Consider the following 19,575-nt stretch of genomic DNA (forward strand, 5'->3'; position numbering starts at 1 on the left):
GAAAGCATTTTGAGGGGCCTCTATTGCCGCGCCATATGCCCTTAGGTAAAGGCATAGGCATGTTCGATTTGGCTCGCTGGGCTCTTTCCGCCACACGTTCTCTAGCCACTTGTTCGCTTCAACTCCACCAACTCCTCGTTAAACCAAGGAGATGGTTTAGCCTGGCGACTTAAGAGGGGCGCTCCGGAGCAATCGTGCCTATTGCCCTATTTAGCTCACTATTCCAGTGAGTGACCAGGGCATCGACAGAATCACCATCCAAGGCAACTGAAATATCCCCAAGAGCCATAAGAAGTCCTTCTGGATCCATAAGCCTCCTGGGGCGGACCATCTTAATGGGTCCACCACCCCTGCGAAGGTAAGAAATTGCAGAGGGTCTAAACCTGATCAGGTGGTGATTAGTCCACGACAAAGGAGAGATTTACAACTCCTCCACACCGCCACCTTCTTCCCAGCCCTGACAGAAGACCAAATCAAGTGTGTGTCCAGCACAGTGGGTGGGGCCAGATACTAGCTGGGACAGCCCCATAGTTGCCATGGCGGCCATGAAGTCCTGAGCCGCTCCTGAAAGAGTGGTCTCTGCATGGACATTGAAGTCCCCCAGCACTATGAGCCTCTGGGACTCCAATGCCAGGCCTGAGACCAACTCTGCAAGCTCATGTAGGGCGGCCATGGTGCAGCGGGGTGGTTGGTACACCAACAACAGCCCTAGTCTGTCCCAGTCTCCTAACCACAGGTGGACACATTCGAACAAGGTTGATTGTAAGGTCGGGCACCTGATCAAGGAGATGGAATCTTTATAGACTATTGCAACTCCGCCTCCCCGCCCCCCCCCCCGGGATCTCGGTTGGTGCTGCACGGCATAACTGTTGGAAGTATTGTAAAATGTGCAAAATTATATTGTTCATTGAATGTATTTGGTTATGTTTGTGGGTTTGTGCCTTTTATTGTTGGAATGCTTGTGGTTGGGTTTGGTCAATTGGGTGCAGGTGGAGCTCATTACTGCTGTTATAATGGTTTGCATCTGCCTGCAGTCTTTGGTCTAGTCTGGTCTGGTCTCTGAAGTTTTCTTTTTGTTTCCACTATGAAGCTGTAATAAAGTAAGCTTCTGCTGTAGTATTGTTATTTTTATTTGATATTATAACTCTGCTGACAGGTTATGGGCCCAGACACTACATAATCCATGTGTCTGAGGTGATGTTTGTTTTTGAAATATGTGGTTTGGAACATTAAGAAGTTTTTTGAAGGCATTTTTGAGTTTTCTGCTCCTGGTTGCTTTGGTGAGCAGCAAGGTTTAAAGTGATAGCTTGCTGCTGAACACTAAACCTTAGGAGGGTTGCTTATTTATTTATTTATTACTTCGCTTATATACCGCAATTATTAGCCTAATGGCTACTCATTGCGGTGTACAACATAGAAAAACAGGTGCAAAATACAACATACAAAAATAATCCACAGTACATCATTATCAAAACATCTCATCAAAAACATCAATATAACTACAAGCCATTCCGAGTCGTCTCATCGTCAAGTTCACAATCCAATACCATTTTCGTTGTTCCATTCCTATGGTCGAGTTACCCGTCATTGCACTACTATCCAAATGCCTTCTCAAACAACCAGGTCTTTAACTTTCTGTAGAATATCAACAGGGAGGGGGCTAGCCTGATGTCTACGGGAAGGGTGTTCCACAGCCAAGGAGCCACCACCGAGAAGGCCCTATCTCTCGTCCCCACCAGCCGTGCCTGTGATGCAGGCGGAATCGAGAGCAGGGCCTCCCCGGAAGATCTCAAAGTCCTCGTGGGCTCATAGGCCGAGAGGCGGTCAGTAAGGTATCTTGGGCCAGAACCGTTTCGGGCTTTATAGGCCAATGCCAGCACCTTGAATTGAGTCCGGTAGCAGATCGGCAGCGAGTGGAGCTGGTACAGCAGGGGGGTTGTATGCTCCCTGCGCCCCGCTCCTGTTAGTATCATGGCTGCCGCACGTTGGACCAATTGGAGCTTCTGAGCCGTCTTCAAGGGCAACCCCACGTAGAGAGCGTTGCAGTAGTCTAAACGGGATGTAACCAGAGCGTGGACTACCATGGCCAAGTCAGACTTCCCAAGATACGGGCGCAGCTGGCGCACGAGCCTAAGCTGTGCAAATGCTCCCCTGGTCACCGCTGAGACCTGGGGCTCCAGGCTCAGCGATGAATCCAGGGTCACACCCAAGCTGCGAACCTGCGCCTTCAAGGGGAGTGCGACCCCATCCAGCACAGGCTGTAACCCTATACCCTGTTCGGCCTTGCGACTGACCAGGAGTACCTGTGTCTTGTCTGGATTCAATTTCAATTTGTTCGCCCTCATCCAGACCGTTACAGCGGCCAGGCACCAGTTCAGGACCTTGACAGCCTCCTTAGTAGCAGGTGGAAAGGAGTGACAGAGTTGGACATCATCTGCGTACAGATGACACCATACCCCGAAACTCCGGATGATCTCCCCCAGCGGCTTCATGTAGATATTAAACAGCATCGGGGACAGTATAGAGCCCTGAGGAACCCCACACGACAAGGGTTATGGGGTTGAACAGGTGTCCCCCAATAACACCTTCTGGGAGCGACCCTCCAGGAATGACCGAAGCCACTGTAAAACAGTGCCCCCGAGACCCATCCCTGCAAGACGTTCCAGGATACCGTGGTCGACGGTATCGAAGGCCGCTGAGAGGTCCAGCAGCACCAACAGGGACACATTCCCCCTGTCGAGCTCCCGGCGCAGATCATCCACTAAGGCGACCAAGACTGTCTCGGTTCCACGTCCCGGTCTGAACCAGACTATGGCGGATCCAGAAAATCCGTGTCTCCCAAGAATACCTGGAGTTGTGAGGCCACCACACGTTCCAGGACTTTGCCCAAAAAGGGAAGATTGGAAACTGGCTGAAAGTTGTCGAATTTAGTGGGGTCCAGTGATGGTTTTTTCAACAGCAGTTTTATTATAGCTTGTTTTAAGCTCGCTGGAATTCTGCCTTCCCGAAGGGAGGCGTTAACCACCACCTCCACCCACTCAGCCAATCCCCCTCTGGCCTCCTTTAGAAGCCAGGATGGGCAGGGGTCTAGGATGGACGTGGTAGGCCTCACTCCTCCAAGCATCTTGTCCACATCCTCGGGTTTCACCAATTGAAATGAATCCATCAAAATAGGACAAGCAGGTGCTCGTGTTACATCCTCAGATACTGCCCTTAAAATGGTGTCCAGACCAGAACGGATCAAAGCTACTTTGTCTGCAAAGAACCGAGCAAAAGCTTCGCAGCGAGAAGCCGAATTGTCAGGGCTCCCGCCTAAAGTGGCAGGATTTAAAAGGCCTCTGACAATCTGAAACAACTCAGCCAGACGGTTCTTTGCAGACGCAATAGTGGCCGCAAAGAAAGTTTTCTTAGCGGCTTTTATTGCCACGGCATATGCCCTTAAAAAGGACACAAACCGTGTTCCATTTGGCTCGCTCGGATCCGATCGCCACACGCTCTCCAGTTCCCTCTTCTTTCACTTCATCGCTGCCAGCTCCTCAGTGAACCAAGGGGCTAGTTTAGCTCGGCTACTTGAGAGGGGACGTTCCGGAGCGATCATGTCAATTGCCCTAGTCATCTCCCCATTCCAGAGAGCGACCAGGGCATCAACAGAATCACCTACTGAGGTGGTGGGAAAATCCCCAAGAGCCATCAGGAAACCATCCGGATCCATAAGCCTCCTCGGGCGGACCAGCTTAATGGGTCCTCCACCTCTGCAGAGGTTAGGGGGCGCAGTGAGCCTAAATCTGACCAAGTAGTGGTCGGTCCATGGCAACGGAGAGATGGTCAACTCCTCCACACCGCCACCTTCTTCCCATCCCTGACAGAAAACCAAGTCCAATGTATGTCCAGCACAGTGGGTGGGGCCAGATACTTGTTGGGACAGCCCCATGGTTGCCATGGCAGACATGAAGTCCTGAGCCACTCCTGAGAGGGTCACCGGGCGTGGACATTGAAGTCTCCCAACACAAGGAGCTGTTGAGATTCCAATGCCAGACTCGAGACCACCCCTGCTAGCTCAGGTAAGGAGACTGTAGTGCAGCGAGGTGGACGGTACACTAACAAAATCCCTATTCTGTCCCAGTCACCCACCCTCAGGTGGACGCATTCAAAATTTGTTGACTGCGGGATGGGGCCCCTGGTCAGAGGGGTGGAATCTCAGAGTAATCAAGAAGATTTATGGCTTGCTATGTTGGAGAATTTGCCTTCTATGTGCCTGTGCAGCAAGGGCCAACTTTGTTGCTTTCCTGTCCTGTCTTCCACAAAAGGTTTTTTCAGCAAATGTTTCTGAAGCCGAAAGGAGAAGCAAACAGTTTGTGAGTCAGACCCTGTTTGGAATTCCAGAGAATAACAGCAAAGTTTTGAAAGATATTGGATTGCTAGAAGCCAATTTTACTTGAAGAAGTGAATATAAATTGGCTGGGCTGAAACCCTGGTATACTGGGGGTCCTTTCTTTTTTGGTGCAGTGAGTATTTTGTTTTTGGAACTTTGGGACTTTAAAGTGAAATACCAAAATGACTTTGCCACCTCTTCAAGTTGGTTCACTCCCTTTTGATAAACTATCTGATAACAATTGGCCCAGTTGGAGCATCAGATTTAAAGCCTATCTTGTTTCCCAGAATTTATGGGAAATAATTGAGAATTTGCCAGCCCAACTAACTCCTGAGGATCAACAAAAAGATGAAAGAGCTTTGGCGCTTCTTCAATTGTCTGTGTCAGATTCTTTGTTGGTTCACCTTCATAATATTCCTCATGCACAAACTGCGTGGAATCTGTTTAAAGACATGTTCAAATACAATCAAGTGGCTCAAGATAATTCTTATGTGACAGCTGTTTAACCTCAAACAAGAGGAGGGCACTCCAGTTCAAACTCATGTTACAAAAGTTGTGGCTTTTTTTTCAGAATTGAGAGCAAGAGACATTATTTTTTCCCCTGAGCAACAAGCGTTAATCTTGATGGGATCTCTATCTCACCCTTTTTATGCGTTTATGGACTTTCTTCATGGAATTCCAGACAGGGATCTTACAATACCTTTTATTTCGGGGAAAATTATGGAATTTGAAGCTCAATGCAAGTTGAGAAGTTTTGCTCCTATGCAGAAGGGTTCAAGTTTTGGGACTGCTTCTAATGACACTGCTTGTGTTGCTAAGCCAAAGTCACAAATTGTGTGCTATAAATGTAAAAAGAAAGGGCATTATGCTAAGAATTGCAAACAGAATCCAGGACAATGGAGAAACAAGCAAGTGGAGAGACCTAGTTCTTCAAAGAACTTACAGCATGCTTTCCTGGTGACCTCTAAGAAGGATACAGCGAACTCTTTCATTATTGACTCAGGCTGTTCTCAACATTTGGTAAAAACTATAGAACTGTTGACAAATGTGAGAAACTCTGATATAAACTTTATTTCTTTGGCAGATGATAGAAAAGTTAAAGTATTTTCTTGTGGTGATCTTTATATTGAAAGTCTGAAATGTACTCTTGAGAATGTGTACTATGTACCAGAAATGATGTGTAATATTCTCAGTGTCAACAAACTTTTGGATGAAGGTTTTGAGGTGTCTTTAAAGAAAGAAAAGTCTATGCTAATTGATTTTCAAGGTAATGAAGTGCAACTGAGACAAGAAAAGGGATTTTTTGTTTTAAAGTCTTCTACTGATGTGTCTGCTTGCATTAAGCAGATACCTGATAATCCTAGGCCATTACATGACAAATGTATTCATGAATTTCACAGGAAAATGGGTCATTTGTCATGGCAGTATCTAAGACAGACAGCTGAGTTGTGTGAGATTCCTATTCAAGGATGTAAGAATTTTCTAGATTGTGAAATTTGTGCATCAGAAAATCTTAAGAAAGCTCCTATAGCAAAATACAGTGCTAGAGTTTCAAAAAGGATCTTAGAGCTTGTTCATATTGATGTATCTGGTCCCCATCCTACTTCTGTAGGCGGGTCAAAATATTTTTTGATTTTGGTAGATGATTTTTCAAGGCTGAAGTTCACTTTCTAAGAACTAAAGGTGAAGTTTTTCAAAAAATTTCTGCTTGGCTGAAGCTAATGCAAACACAGTTTCCTGGGTACCCAGTGCAAGCTTTTCAGAGTGATTGTGGTGCTGAGTTTATGTCCAAACAAATGCAAAATTTGCTTGAAAAATTTGGTATAGTTCACAGGTTAACAAATCCTTACTCACCCAGTGAAAATGGGGTTGCAGAAAGGTGGATAGGTGTTGTAAAGGTTGTAGCTAGAAAAATGTTAAGAGATGCTAGTTTATCTGATGGATATCAGGCTGAAGCTGTGGCAAACGCCACCTATGTGCTCAATCGTTCTTTTTGCAGAAGTGTCAATAGTATTCCTTATGTGTTGTTTTTTGGAAAAACTCCTGATTTAAGTTCAATCAGAGTTTTTGGAAGTGACTCATATGTCTTAATTCCTTCTCAACAAAGACATAAAAAGGATTCTATTTGGAAGAAATTGAAATATCTAGGCCCTGCTTCTGAGTCAAAAGGTTGGAGATTTTGGTGTGGTAATAATCAGGTGTTAGTTTCTAAAAATGTGAAGTTCCAACAACACAGTAGTTGGGAAAGAATTCATTCAAATAAGGAAGTGTTTCTGCCTTTCAATACTCAAATGCACACACCACTAACCACACAGCCAACTACACAGCAAGTTTCACAGCGGCCTGCTACACAAGTGCAATCAGTTTCACAACAGACTGCACAGCAAAATATAAAACCAAGCACATCTCAAGATACACAGTTTTGGAACACAAGTGCAAGTGAAGCAAGAATCTGTTGTTAGTCAGTTACAAGGCAGTAGTCCTGTAATTAAAAGGACAGAACCTCAGAAGTGAAAAGCTGAAGCTGAACCTTCTAGTTCAGAAAGTACTAGCTCTAGTAATTCAGAGACTGATGAGACTGATGGAGGAGATAGTACTAGGACCATTCCTAGGCGTAGTTCTAGGACAACTAAGGGTATTCCTCCAAAGAGATACCATTGTGAAGTTGTGAAAATACAGGAGCATGACTGGTCTGAACCTCAAAGTTATAAAGAGATGTTGAAAAGAGATGAGACTGAGAGAAATCTTTGGTTGAAAGCAATGCAAAGTGAATTTGATTCTTTGAAAGATTTGCAAGTCATGGAGAAGTCTAAAACAGTTGACAATGTAAAGGTTCTAAGTTGTCGTTGGGTTTATAGACGTAAACATACGAAGGATGGTGGTTTTTTGTACAAAGCCAGGTTAGTTGCTAGAGGTTTTGAACAGATATATGGAGAAACATTTAATGAGATATTTAGCCCCACGGTGTCTGGGGAAGCACTAAAAATAACCCTTGCAATTGCCAGTAATAGGAATTTAAAAGTCAAACATTTTGATGTGAATACTGTGTATCTTCATGCAGACTTGGAGGAGAAAGTCCCCCAGCACTATGAGCTGCTGGGACTCCAATGCCAGGCCCGAAACCAACTCTGCAAGCTCATGTAGGGTGGCCATGGTGCAGCAAGGTGGTCGGTACACCAACAACAGCCATATTCTGTCCTGGTCTCCTAACCTCAGGTGGACACATTCAAACAAGGTTGACTGTAAGGTCGGGCACCTGATCAAGGAGATGGAATCTTTATTGCAACTCTGCCTCCCCACCCCCCGGATCTCGGTTGGTGCTGCACGGCATAACATGGTGGGCAAAGCTGGGTGAGATTAACCCCTCCAGCCTCGTCCAACCAGGTCTCCGTGATGCACGCCAGATCTGCCTTTTCATCAAGTATTAAATCCTGAATGGTTGATGTTTTGCCATTGACAGACCTGGCGTTCAACAGCACCACCTTCAATCCAGGAGGACCGTCCACCTTGGAACCCAAGTTTACCAAGTCAGGAGAACATTTTGGAATTTTCCTCAGAGTTTGTTCACGAATTGTCCGAATTGGTTTCTTAACTCTCCCTTTCCCATATCTCCCCCTCCCCATCATCACCTCTATGGGGGGGGCCCTGAGGCCTGGAATTCTCCCCTACCACCCCCATTCTTCATTCATATCCTGACGATCTAGTATTGCACTGTTATATGGCATATCATTAACCCAGCCCGTTGTCAATACATCGATTTCATCGTTCTTATAATTCCCCTCCTCTGCTTCATAAAACAATCTCCAATTCTCCCCCACCATTCGACCATTATTGGAGAAGATTATAAAGTGCAAATGCAAGCTTAAAATGACAGTCCAAGAGCAACGCTGAAATTGATACTCAACAGATATTCCTCCGTTAGTTAAAGTGCTAACCCGTCGTCTATCGCAATAGCATGAAGAGGAGTTAAATTACAAAGGCCTTCATTTACAGTGCAGTAGTATTGGCAAAGAATTGGCAATTAACAGTACTAAATCCACACACGATAAGGACAAGGGGAAGTGGAGGTGCAATTTGTAAAAACAGAATGGTTTGGGAAGTACTAGCAGCTTGACCTTGAGTCCCAGGGAAAACAACCATTCCTCTACTAATGACCTTCAGTCAAACTGCAGCTGTTGGTAATCTTTCAGAACCGCCCCAGCATACAATACGATATACCGTATTAAATCCACTACCAAATTAAAATGCAGAAATAATACTGAAATTAATCAAGTGAGTCAAATAGATCTAATTCCCTAGCCACATAAATTTCCTATTGGATGGATGAAAGGACGACTGATCCTTGGCAAGCCGAGGATATATGATGTCAGCTGATGACTGATAGTTGGATACAGATTTTAACAGATATTAACAAGATATTAAGGAGAAGCTTCACAACTAAAGGAGCAGCTTCACAAATAGGATAATAGGACGATCTAATAAAGTGCTCTAGGCTAAAGTGCTCTAGGCTAAAGTGACACAGTGACACAGTGCTGGAACAATTCAAGGTTAATGTCTTCACAAGTTAAAGCCTCACCCAATCAAAGGGGCCAATTAGACACAAGGCGTCCGGCTTCCTGGATCCGTGGAGTACAAGCCAGCATCCACTGGCCAAACCCCCTGGATTCTTCTTGACCATCCAAGGAAAAGGCGCGGTAATGCTCACGAAGTGATATAGCTCGTGCAGTGAAGACAGTTGTTGATATTGCAGTCACCAATTGCCAGTGAGCTTTCGCAGCTGTGGAGCTAGTGTTATTTACACAGTCTGTTTTCACCAGAGAGGGCAGTGTGGGACGGAGGATGGCTATTCATTAACCACACATAGAGCAACATGCATGTAACAACATACAACCTAATCCACATGTAACAGTTCTCAGCTTCTGGCCTGTTTCTGCTGCTGAGAGCAGGCAGCTTTTAAAGGGTCCAATGACCCACCCTCAACAGCAACTGCCCTCAAGTGGTAGTCACAGCAGGTGCAGGGAGCCTCACCCAGTTTGTAAAGGCTTGCTCAGTAGCAGTCCTTGGTGGTTTTGTAGTCCAGAAGGCAGGCACAGGAAGGCTGATGTAGAACTCTTACCTTCTTGCCTCCCCACCAGAGAAGGGTAGAGGTGAAAATCGAACTTAATAAAAACGCTAGCCTCCCCAAGAGCAAACTATACCCTATGTCAGCCAGAGAGATGGATGAGTTAAAAAAATACATAGACAAGAACTTAGCCCGGGGGTTTATAGAACCCTCCGAATCCCCCTTGGGAGCCTCTGTACTGTTCAGACGAAAGAAGGACAGCTCCCTGAGGCTGTGTATAGACTATAGGGGGCTAAATGCAGTGAGCACGACCACCAGTTACCCTTTACCCCTGACCAAAGATTTGCTATCGAGACTTTTAGAAGGGAGGGTGTTTACGAAACTGGACCTAGTCGAGGCCTACCACAAATTGTGGATTAAACCAGAGGACAGATGGAAGACTGCTTTCTCCTGCGTCCTGGGGTTATACAACTGATGTGTGTGCCCATACGGATTAAGGGGGGCCGGGGGGCATTTATGCAGATGATCAATGAGGTGCTGCATCCGTTATTGTATCGTGGGGTGTATTGCTTTGTAGATGATGTGATCATATTCAGCCGAAATATGTCCGACCACATCAAACTGGTGAGGGAGGTGCTCCAGAGGTTGAGGGAGGCAAAACTGTTTGCCAAACTACCCAAGTGTGAATTCAACAAGGAACAGATAGATTTCCTAGGATATAGGATTTCACATAAGGGCATCTCGATGGACCCTACAAAAGTAGATGATGTGAAAAATTGGGAACCCCCAACAATGTGCAAGCAGTTGCAATCCTTCCTGGGATTTGCAAACTTTTATAGATCGTTCATCAAATACTTTGTCTAACTCACTCTACCCCTCACAGAGTTGTTGAAGACCAAGGGGAGGGGGGAGACGGCCAAGGTGCGGTCCCCAGGGGCAAGGTTGGCCTGGTTGGCAGAATGCCAAGAGACTTTTGAGAAACTGAAGCGTAGATTCATAGAAGAGCCAATCCTGACCCATCCTGATATGGCCAAATGATTCATACTCCACTGCGATGCCTTGGACTGGGTGTACGGGGCAGTACTGATGCAGAGGGATTCGGGGGGGGGGGCACGTTGAAGCCATGTGGGCTCTTGTTTAAAAAAATTCAACAAAACAGAGAGAAATTGGCCAATTTGGGAGAAGGAGGTGCTGGCAATATTAAAGGCCTTAGAGTGTTGGAGGCACCTATTGGAGGGGAGCGGTGTGCCTTTCGAGGTGTGGACCGACCATAAAAACTTACAATACATCACTTCACCCCGGAAGTTGTCAGCTAAACAGATAAGGTGGGAACAATATTTCAGTAGGTTCGATTTCAAGCTCAAATTCTTCAAGGGGAAGGAAAATGTTTTAGCGGATACGCTATCCCATATGCCGCAACGTGAAGGAGGGGAGAGAAGCCCGAGCGGGTGTCTCATCTCTAAACGAGGCATGACAGTGTTGGCCCGGGCACACAGAGTCCCCATGACACACTCTACATCCTGGTGCACTTTCGAGGAGGACAGACCATGGATGATGGGACTTCAAGTACCTCCACTCCCTTCCCAAGACTGCTTCAACACTCATCTAATGTCCGATCAAAACCAAACTTGGCACGCAGAGCCCCCGTGACCCACTCTATATACTGCTGCAGTTTTGGAGGAGGGTTGACCATAGATGATGCGACTTTCTGTACTTCCACTCACATTCTCAGACCTCTGAAAAACTCATCCAATGACTGAGCAAGACCAAACTTGCCACATAGACCTCTCAAGATCCACGTTACATCCTGGTGTCATTTGGAAAACTTTGGAGATGGATGATTGGACTTGCAGTAACTTCACTCACTTTCTGAGACCACTGCGACCATTGCCAATGACTAATCAAGAACAAACTTGGCACACAGAGCCCCAATGACCCACTCTACATCATGGTGCAGTTTGGAGAAGGACAGACCATGGATGATGGGACTTCAAGTACCTCCACTCCCTTCCCAAGATAGCTGCAACCCTCATCTAATGACCAATCTAGACCAAACTTGGCACTCTATATCCTGCTGCAGTTTTGGAGGAGGGTTGACAATGGATTATGGGACTTGCAGTACGTTTACTCACTTACTGAAAACACTGCAACCCTAATGCAATGTCTGATCAAGAGCAAACTTAGCACACAGTGCCCCCATGGACCAACTCTACATCTTGGTGCTGTTTGGAGGAGGACAGGCCATGGATGATGGGACTTCAAGTACCTCCACTCCCTTCCCAAGATTGCTGCAACCCTCATCTAATGACCAATCTAGACCAAACTTGGCACACAGAGCCCCCATGACCCACTCTACATCCTGCTGCAGTTTTGGCAGGGGGTTGACCATGGATGATGGGACTTGCAGTACGTTCACTCACTTACAGAAACCACTACCACCCTCATCCAATTGCTGATAAAGACCAAACTTGGCACACAGAGCCCCCATGACTCACTCTATATCCTGTTGCTGTTTGGAGGAGGGTGGACCATGGATGATGGCACTTCAAGTACCTTCACTCTCTTCCTGAAAACAATGCAGCAATTATCCAATGACCAATAAAGACCAAACTTGGCATACAGAACCACCATTACCCATTTTCTCTCATAATCCGGGCAGCGCCGGGTCCACAAGCTACTATATAATAAAAGTCAAAGTTTTTATGCTGCAGACAGAGGTGTGGCGGTGTGGCGGTGTATGTGCCAGTATTCTGATTGTCTGCCACTGTGGTGTTATTTGCATATGGTCTCTTGATTGGCCAGCCTGAAAGTTCCGAGATTCCGATTGCCTGCCACTGTGGTGCTATTTGCATATGGTCTGTGATTGGACAGCTTCAAGAGGAGCCCCTGGTGGAAAAAGGGGTTCATGACAGAAATGGAGACATGAGAGAAGGAAATTTGCATATGGTCTCTGATTGGCCAGCCTCAATTCCAAGATTCTGAGATGACAAAGAGAGGAAAGGAAAAGGCCAGGGGCTCTGTCAGAAAATTACCAATACAGACCAAACTTGGAACACAGAGCCCCCATGTCCCACTCTACATCCTACTGCAGTTTCAAGGAGGATGAACCATGGATGATGGGACTTGCAGTACCATCACTCACTTTCTGAGACCGCTGTTAAACTCATTCAATGACTGATCGGGACCAAACTTGGCAAATAGACATCTAATGCCCCATTTTACATCTTTGTGTGGTTTGGCCAGGGATGGAATCTGGATTATGGGACTTGCAGTACCTTTGCTCAATTCTTGAGACCACTGCAACCCTCATCCAATGACCGATAAAGATAAAACTTGGCACATTTAGTCTCCATGATGCACTCTACATTCTGGTGCCATTTGTAGGAGGATGCACCATGGACAATGGGACTTACGATACCTGCACTCCCTTCCTAAGACCATTACAACTGCCAACAATGGATCAAGACCATAATTTACACAGAGAGTCCGCATTACCCACTTTACATCCTGGTGTGGTTTGTAAGAATTTGGCAATGGATGATGGGACTTGCAGTCACTTCCTGAGGCCCCTGAGACACTCACCAATGACTGATCAAGACCAAACTTGGAACACAGAGTCCCCATGACCCACTCTACATCCTGGTGCACTTTCAAGGAGAACAGACCATGGATGATAGGACAAGTACCTCCACTCCCTTTCCCAAGACGGCTGCAACCCTCATCTAATGTCCCATCAAGACCAAACTTGGCACACAGAACCCCCATGACCTACTCTACATCCCGATGCTATATGGAAGAGGACAGACAATGGATGATGGGACTGCCAGTACCTTCACTCTCTTCCGGAAACCACAGCGACACTCATTCAAATACCAATAAAGACCAAACTTGGCACAGAGAGCCCCCATGGCCAACTCAATATTCTGGTGAGGTTTGGGGGAGAACAGACTATGGATGATGGGACTTCAAGTACCTCCACTCACTTCCCAAGACTGCTGCGACACTCATCTAATGTCCGATCAAGATCAAACGTGGCACACAGAGCCCTCATGACCCAATCTTCATCCTGGAGCACTTTGGAGGAAAATGGACCACAGATGCTGGGACTTGCAGTACCTTCACTAACTTCCTAAGTCCACTGCAAGCCATAACCTATAAAGACCAATCTTGATACACAATTCCTTTCTCAAATAACCCGGGCAGCGCCAGGTCCCCAAGCTAGTATATAATAAAGTCAAAGTTTGTATGCGGCGCACAGAGGTGTTGCGGTGTATGTGCCAGCATTCTGATGGGCTGCCAGTGTGGTGCTATTTGCATATGGTCTCTCATTAGCCAGCCTGAAAGTTCCAAGATTCTGATTGGCTGCCACTGTGGTGCTATTTGCATATGGTCTCTGATTCGTCAGCTTCAACAGGAGCCCCTAGTAGAGAAAAGGGTTCATGACCAAAATGGAGACATGAGAGAAGGAAATTTGCAGATGGTCTCTGATTGGCCAGTTTCAATTCCAAGATTCCGAGATGACAAAGAAAATAAAGGGAAAGGCCAGAGGCTGTTTTAGAAAATTACCAATACAGACGAAACTTGGCACACAGAGCGCCCATGACCCACTCGACATCCTACTGCAGTTTGGAGGAGGATGAACCTTGGATGTTGGGACTTGCAGTATCATCACTCACATTTTGAGACCGCTGTGAATCTCATCTAATGACTGATCAAGGCCAAACTTGGCACATAGACCTCTCATGACCCACTTTACATCCTGGTGTTGTTTGGCTAGGGATGGACCATGGATTATGGGAAAAAGAACAAACTTGGCACACTGAGTCTCCAAGACGCACTCTACATCCTGGTGTGGTTTGGAGGAGGGTGCACCATAGATGATGGGACTTGCAATACCTGCCCTCCTTTCTTAAAACCAATAAAACTGCCAACAATGATGGATCAGGACCACAATTCACACTGAGAGCCCGCATGACCCACTCTACATCCTGGTGCAGTTTACAGCATTATCGACCATGGATGATAGGACTTGAAGTACCTCCACTCAATTCCCAAGTCTGTTCCAACCCTCATCTAATGACCAATCAAGTCCAAAGTTGACATGTGGAGCCCTCATGGCCCACTCTACATCCTGTGTGGAGGAGGATGGACCATGGATTATAGGACTTTCAGTACCTTCACTCACATTGTGAGACCACTGCAAACCTCATCCAATGACTGATCAAGACCAAAGTCGGCACACAGAGCCCCATAACCCATTCTACATCCTGATGTTGTTTCAAGCATGATGGACCGTGGATGATGGGACTTGAAGTACCTCTGTTGTGGAACATACGTTACCCGAGATCATTAGAGCACAATCAGTGAGGAAAGGAGACGGAGACAGCAATTGATTTTCAGGTGTTTTACTATCAAGGTTGATAGGGCGTACAGAAGCAATATCTGACATGCACTGGAAGTCAGACAGGCTACAATATTTATAGCGAAAAGAGTGTAAAGGAGTAGCTGGCCAGGGCGGCCTCAATTCTTCAGTATATTGTTGGAGTTGAGCTATAGTCTGTCTTAATGCTTGGATATCTTTTTTTAATGTTTGTTGTCCCAATTGACCGAGGTCCCCTTGAAGATGCCTCAATCCAAGTGGAGGTCTTCCATACATGAGTTCAAAAGGTGACAGGCCCAAAAACTTAGTAGGAGTACATCTAATATGTAACAAGGCCATAGGTAATAACCTAGTCCATGGCAAGCAAGTCTCTTGACACATCTTTGATAATTTTCCTTTTAGTATTTAATTCATCCTTTCTACTTTTCCTGAGCTTTGAGGTCGGTATGCACAGTGTAACTTCCATTTTGTTCCCAATAGTTGGACTAAGGACTGTAATACCTCTGATACAAAAGCAGGACCATTATCTGAATAAATGTGTAAAGGAATCCCATATCTTGGGATAATGTCTCTAAGAAGTGCCTTTGACACTTCAGCTGCCTTCTCAGTTTTAGTTGGATATGTTTCAGGCCATCCAGAGTGAGTGCATACGAAAACAAGCAAATATTTATGAGGCCCACATTTAGGCATTTCAGTGAAATCTACTACTAGAGATTCAAAAGGCGTATTTCCTTGTTATTGAACCCCTGGAGGTGGCATCGGCCCTGTTCTGGGGTTATTTTTAGCACAAATCTGACATCGGCTATTCCTGTTAGAGCAGCGAGTCCATTTATGTAAAGTTGCCGTCCCATCAGTGAGGCTAAAGCTGTTTTGCCCATATGTGTCTCTTGGTGTGCCTCCTTAATCATTTCCCAAGCTATTTGCCTGGGTACAAACAGTCTCTGGTCAGGCAACACCAGCCATCCATTTTTCTTTACAGCTTTCTCACGCTGGGCCCATTGTTCTTCTTCTGGAGTATATAGCAAGTCATCATTTTGTATCCAGTCTCTTACCTGCAAAGGGGCCATGACCGGCTCTTTTCCTCGTCCCTTTCGGGCTGCGGCCTTTGCGGTGGTATCAGCATACCGGTTTCCATAGGTCACAGGATCCTCGCCATATTGATGTCCTCTGCAATGCATCACTGCTACTTTTGCAGGAATCCAGACAGCATCTAACAATCTCAGAATGGTCTCACTATGTTATATTTCTTTCCCAGCAGAATTTAGTAGTCCCTTTTCTTTATATAATGCTCCATGTCCATGTAAAGTAGTGAATGCATATTTAGAATCTGTATAAATGTTGACTACTTTTCCTTCTGATAACTCCAGAGCTCTAATTAGTGCTATCAGTTCTGCCTTTTGAGCTGAGGTATTTAGAGGAAGTGGTTCTGCTTCCCACACAGTAGTTGCAGTTACTACTGCATATCCAGCATATCTTTGTCCATTTTCAACAAAACAGCTTCCATCTGTAAAAAGAATGGCATCCACCTCAGGCCATGGTTGATCTTTTAGATCAGGCCTACTGGAATATATCTCATCCATAGTTTCTAAACAATCATGTTGAAGCATTTCTCCATCAACAGGCAGGAGTGAAGCAGGAATTAATGTACCGCAAATCTGTAACTTGATTCGAGGGTTTTCACATAATAAAGTCTGATATTTTAGCATACGGCTATTTGTGAACCAATGATGGCCTTTATAGTCCATGATAGCCATTACTGAATGAGGGACTTTAACTATCAACTCTTGTCCCAAAGTTAATTTATCAGCTTCTTGAGTCAGCAGGGCCGTAGCAGCTACAGCACGTAGACAAGTTGGCCATCCTTTTGCTACATGGTCAATTTGCTTAGACAAGTAAGCTACTGGTCTCCTAATAGCTGGGTAAGCACCCCCACTGCTATTCCACCTCGTTCACCAACATAAAGTGTGAATGGCTTCTCCAAATCAGGCAGGCCCAAGGCAGGTGCATGCACCAGAGCTTGTTTTAACTGGGCAAATGCTTGGGCACATTGGGGGGTCCAATTAAATGGTTCCTTTTCACACCCCTTTGTAGCTTCATAAAGAGGCCTTGCCATTATAGCAAAGTTAGGTATCCAGAGTCTGCAAAAACCCGCACTCCCCAAAAATTCTCGCACTTGATGCCTACTGGTGGGGGTGGGGATAGCGCAAATTTTTTGTTTTCTTTCAATTTCTAATTGTCTCTTTCCCTGTGTCACACGAAAACATAAATACTTGACACTAGTTTGACACAGCTGGGCCTTCTTTTTAGAAACCTTATATCCCTTTTCATAGAGTAAATGTAATAGTTCTTTAGTTGCTCTGTAACATTCTTCTTGCAACGTGGCTGCCAAAAGAAGATCATCCACATATTGTAAAAGCACCCTATTTTTAGGGTCTGATGGGAACCCTTGTAAGTCCTGAGCCAATGCAGTTCCAAATATAGTTGGACTGTTCTTAAACCCTTGAGGCAAACGATTCCAAGTATACTGGACTTTAGTTCCAGTTGTGGGGTTTCCCCATTGAAATGCAAAAATGGGCTGACTATCGATTTCAAGTAGTACACAAAAAAATGCATCTTTTAAATCCAAAACTGTAAAATGAGTAGCCACTGCCGGTATTAAACTCAAAAGTACATATGGATTAGGAACAACAGGGTGTATGGTTACTGTAGCTTGATTTACAGCTCTTAAATCTTGCACTGGACGAAAATCTTGTGTCCCTGGCTTTTGTAATGGTAAAAGAGGGGTATTCCAAGGAGACCTACATTCTCTTAGGATCCCATATTTTAGTAACCGGATCAGATGTGAATGGATCCCTTCTACAGCTTTTCAAGGTATTGGATACTGTCGAATAGCCACAGGTCCCATCCTTGGTTTTACCTCTACCTGTACAGGTGGAATACACCGGGCTAAACCAGGTGGATTGTCTTCCGCCCATACTCCTGGAACTCCATTGCTCTTCCATTCTTCTGTACTTTTCTGGCAAACAGTAAATATTCTCCATTCTTCTGACATAGGGCAAATCAAAGTATAGGGTCCCTTTCTAACAGTCATTTCCATTTCTCCATTTGCTTCAAATGCCAATATTGCTCTCATTTTACAAAGCAAATCTCTTCCTAATAAAGGGATTGGGCATTCGGGGATATATAAGAATTCATGCATCACTTGTTGTCTTGCTAAATCACATTTTCTACTTTGTAACATAGGGTAACTTCTTCTTTGCCCGGTGGCACCAACCACTTGAAGTTCTTGTCCATTTTTAGGGGCCACTGGCTTTTTTACCACAGAGTGTTCAGCTCCCGTATCTACTAAAAAAAGTCATTTCCTGGCCCTCAATTTTCATTTTGACCAGTGGCTCCCCCGGGCCTAGGCATAAGGAGGCCGGTCTGTCCTATTCTGTCCAATCTTCTCCTAATCCAGCCATGCCAACAAATTCTTCTGTTTTTCCTCCATATCTAGCCACAGGAACCGGGGTAGCATATCCCCCGTGGTGGCCTCTTCCCCGGCCTCTTCCTCTCCAATATCCTCTCTGGGATGGCACTCTCCTTTGTATTCCTACTGCTCCTTGAGCAGATGGGCACTCATTCTTCCAATGGCCTTCTTGACGACAAATGGCACACTGGCGTCTTCCCAGGGGCATCCCTCTTCTTCCTCCTCTTCCCTTTTTCCACATTCCTCTTCTCCCTCTATTTTCACTTCCAAATTCTTTCTTTTTATCTCTTTCATCCAATATATTCAAAAGAGTCTTAAGATCTTCCTCTCTTATTTTCTTTCTCTCTCTCTTTTCTGCTTCATCCCTATGGATGAATACTTTGGTGGCTATTTCAATTAATTGGGACAAATTCATCCCTGCAAACCCATCTTGTTTCTGCAATTTTTTACGAATGTCTGGTGCAGATTGAGTAACAAATGAAGTATTTAATAATGCAGATCCATCTTTAGATTCAGGATCATATGGACTATATTTTCGATAAGCTTCTAACAATCTCTCTAAATAAGCACCGGGGCTTTCATCTTTTCCTTGTATTACATCTTGTATCTTCTTGAGGTTGACCACCTTTGGGGGTCTTTTTTTCAAAGCTTCAATTAAACATTCCCTGTATCGGACTATGTAGTCTCTCGTTTGATATTAGGATCCCAGTTTGGATTTGTCAAAGGAAATGCCCCTGCAGCCCATTCAGTGGGATCATAACTTGTGTTCTTGGCAGCATATGCCTGTGCTATTAGGGTTCCTTGATTAAGGATTCTTCTTCGCTCTTCAGACGTAAAGAGAGCCTGTAATAGCTGTTGGCAATCTGGCCAATCTGGCTGGTGGCTAGCCATTATTGTTTCACACAAATTTATAAGTGGCTGAGGGTTTTCAGTATAGGGAGGATTGTTAGACTTCCAATTTAACAAATCGGAAGTAGTAAAAGGTACATGCTGATAAGTAGTTTTTGGAGTCATGGTTAATTCTCCTTTGCTATCTGGTTCTTGTACATATTGAACCATTGTTCTCAAAGGCAATTGAAAAGTAATATTTGGATTGGGATTACTATGACTTCTAGTTCTTCCAGCTATGGGACTATCTCGCAAAAACTCTTCTGTTATATTTTGAAGCCATCTGCTTGCAGATGCTAGATCCATTAAAGGTGATCTTGTAAGTGAAGACTCCCCAGGAGAGGTATCAAAAGATTTTGGTGTGGTTAAAAGTTTTGACTGGGAAGCCAGGGTTGACCCTCCTT

At 45.1% G+C, this 19,575-nt stretch overlaps 1 pseudogene; it reads right to left on the reverse strand.

Annotated features, from left to right (window-relative positions):
• Positions 1 to 169: 169 nt before the first annotated feature.
• LOC137095610 (uncharacterized) lies at positions 170 to 19,297 on the reverse strand (annotated as a pseudogene).
• Positions 19,298 to 19,575: the final 278 nt, after the last annotated feature.

Source organism: Anolis sagrei, chromosome Y (assembly GCF_037176765.1).
Source record: "Anolis sagrei isolate rAnoSag1 chromosome Y, rAnoSag1.mat, whole genome shotgun sequence".
Classification (NCBI taxonomy): Eukaryota; Metazoa; Chordata; class Lepidosauria; order Squamata; family Dactyloidae; genus Anolis; species Anolis sagrei.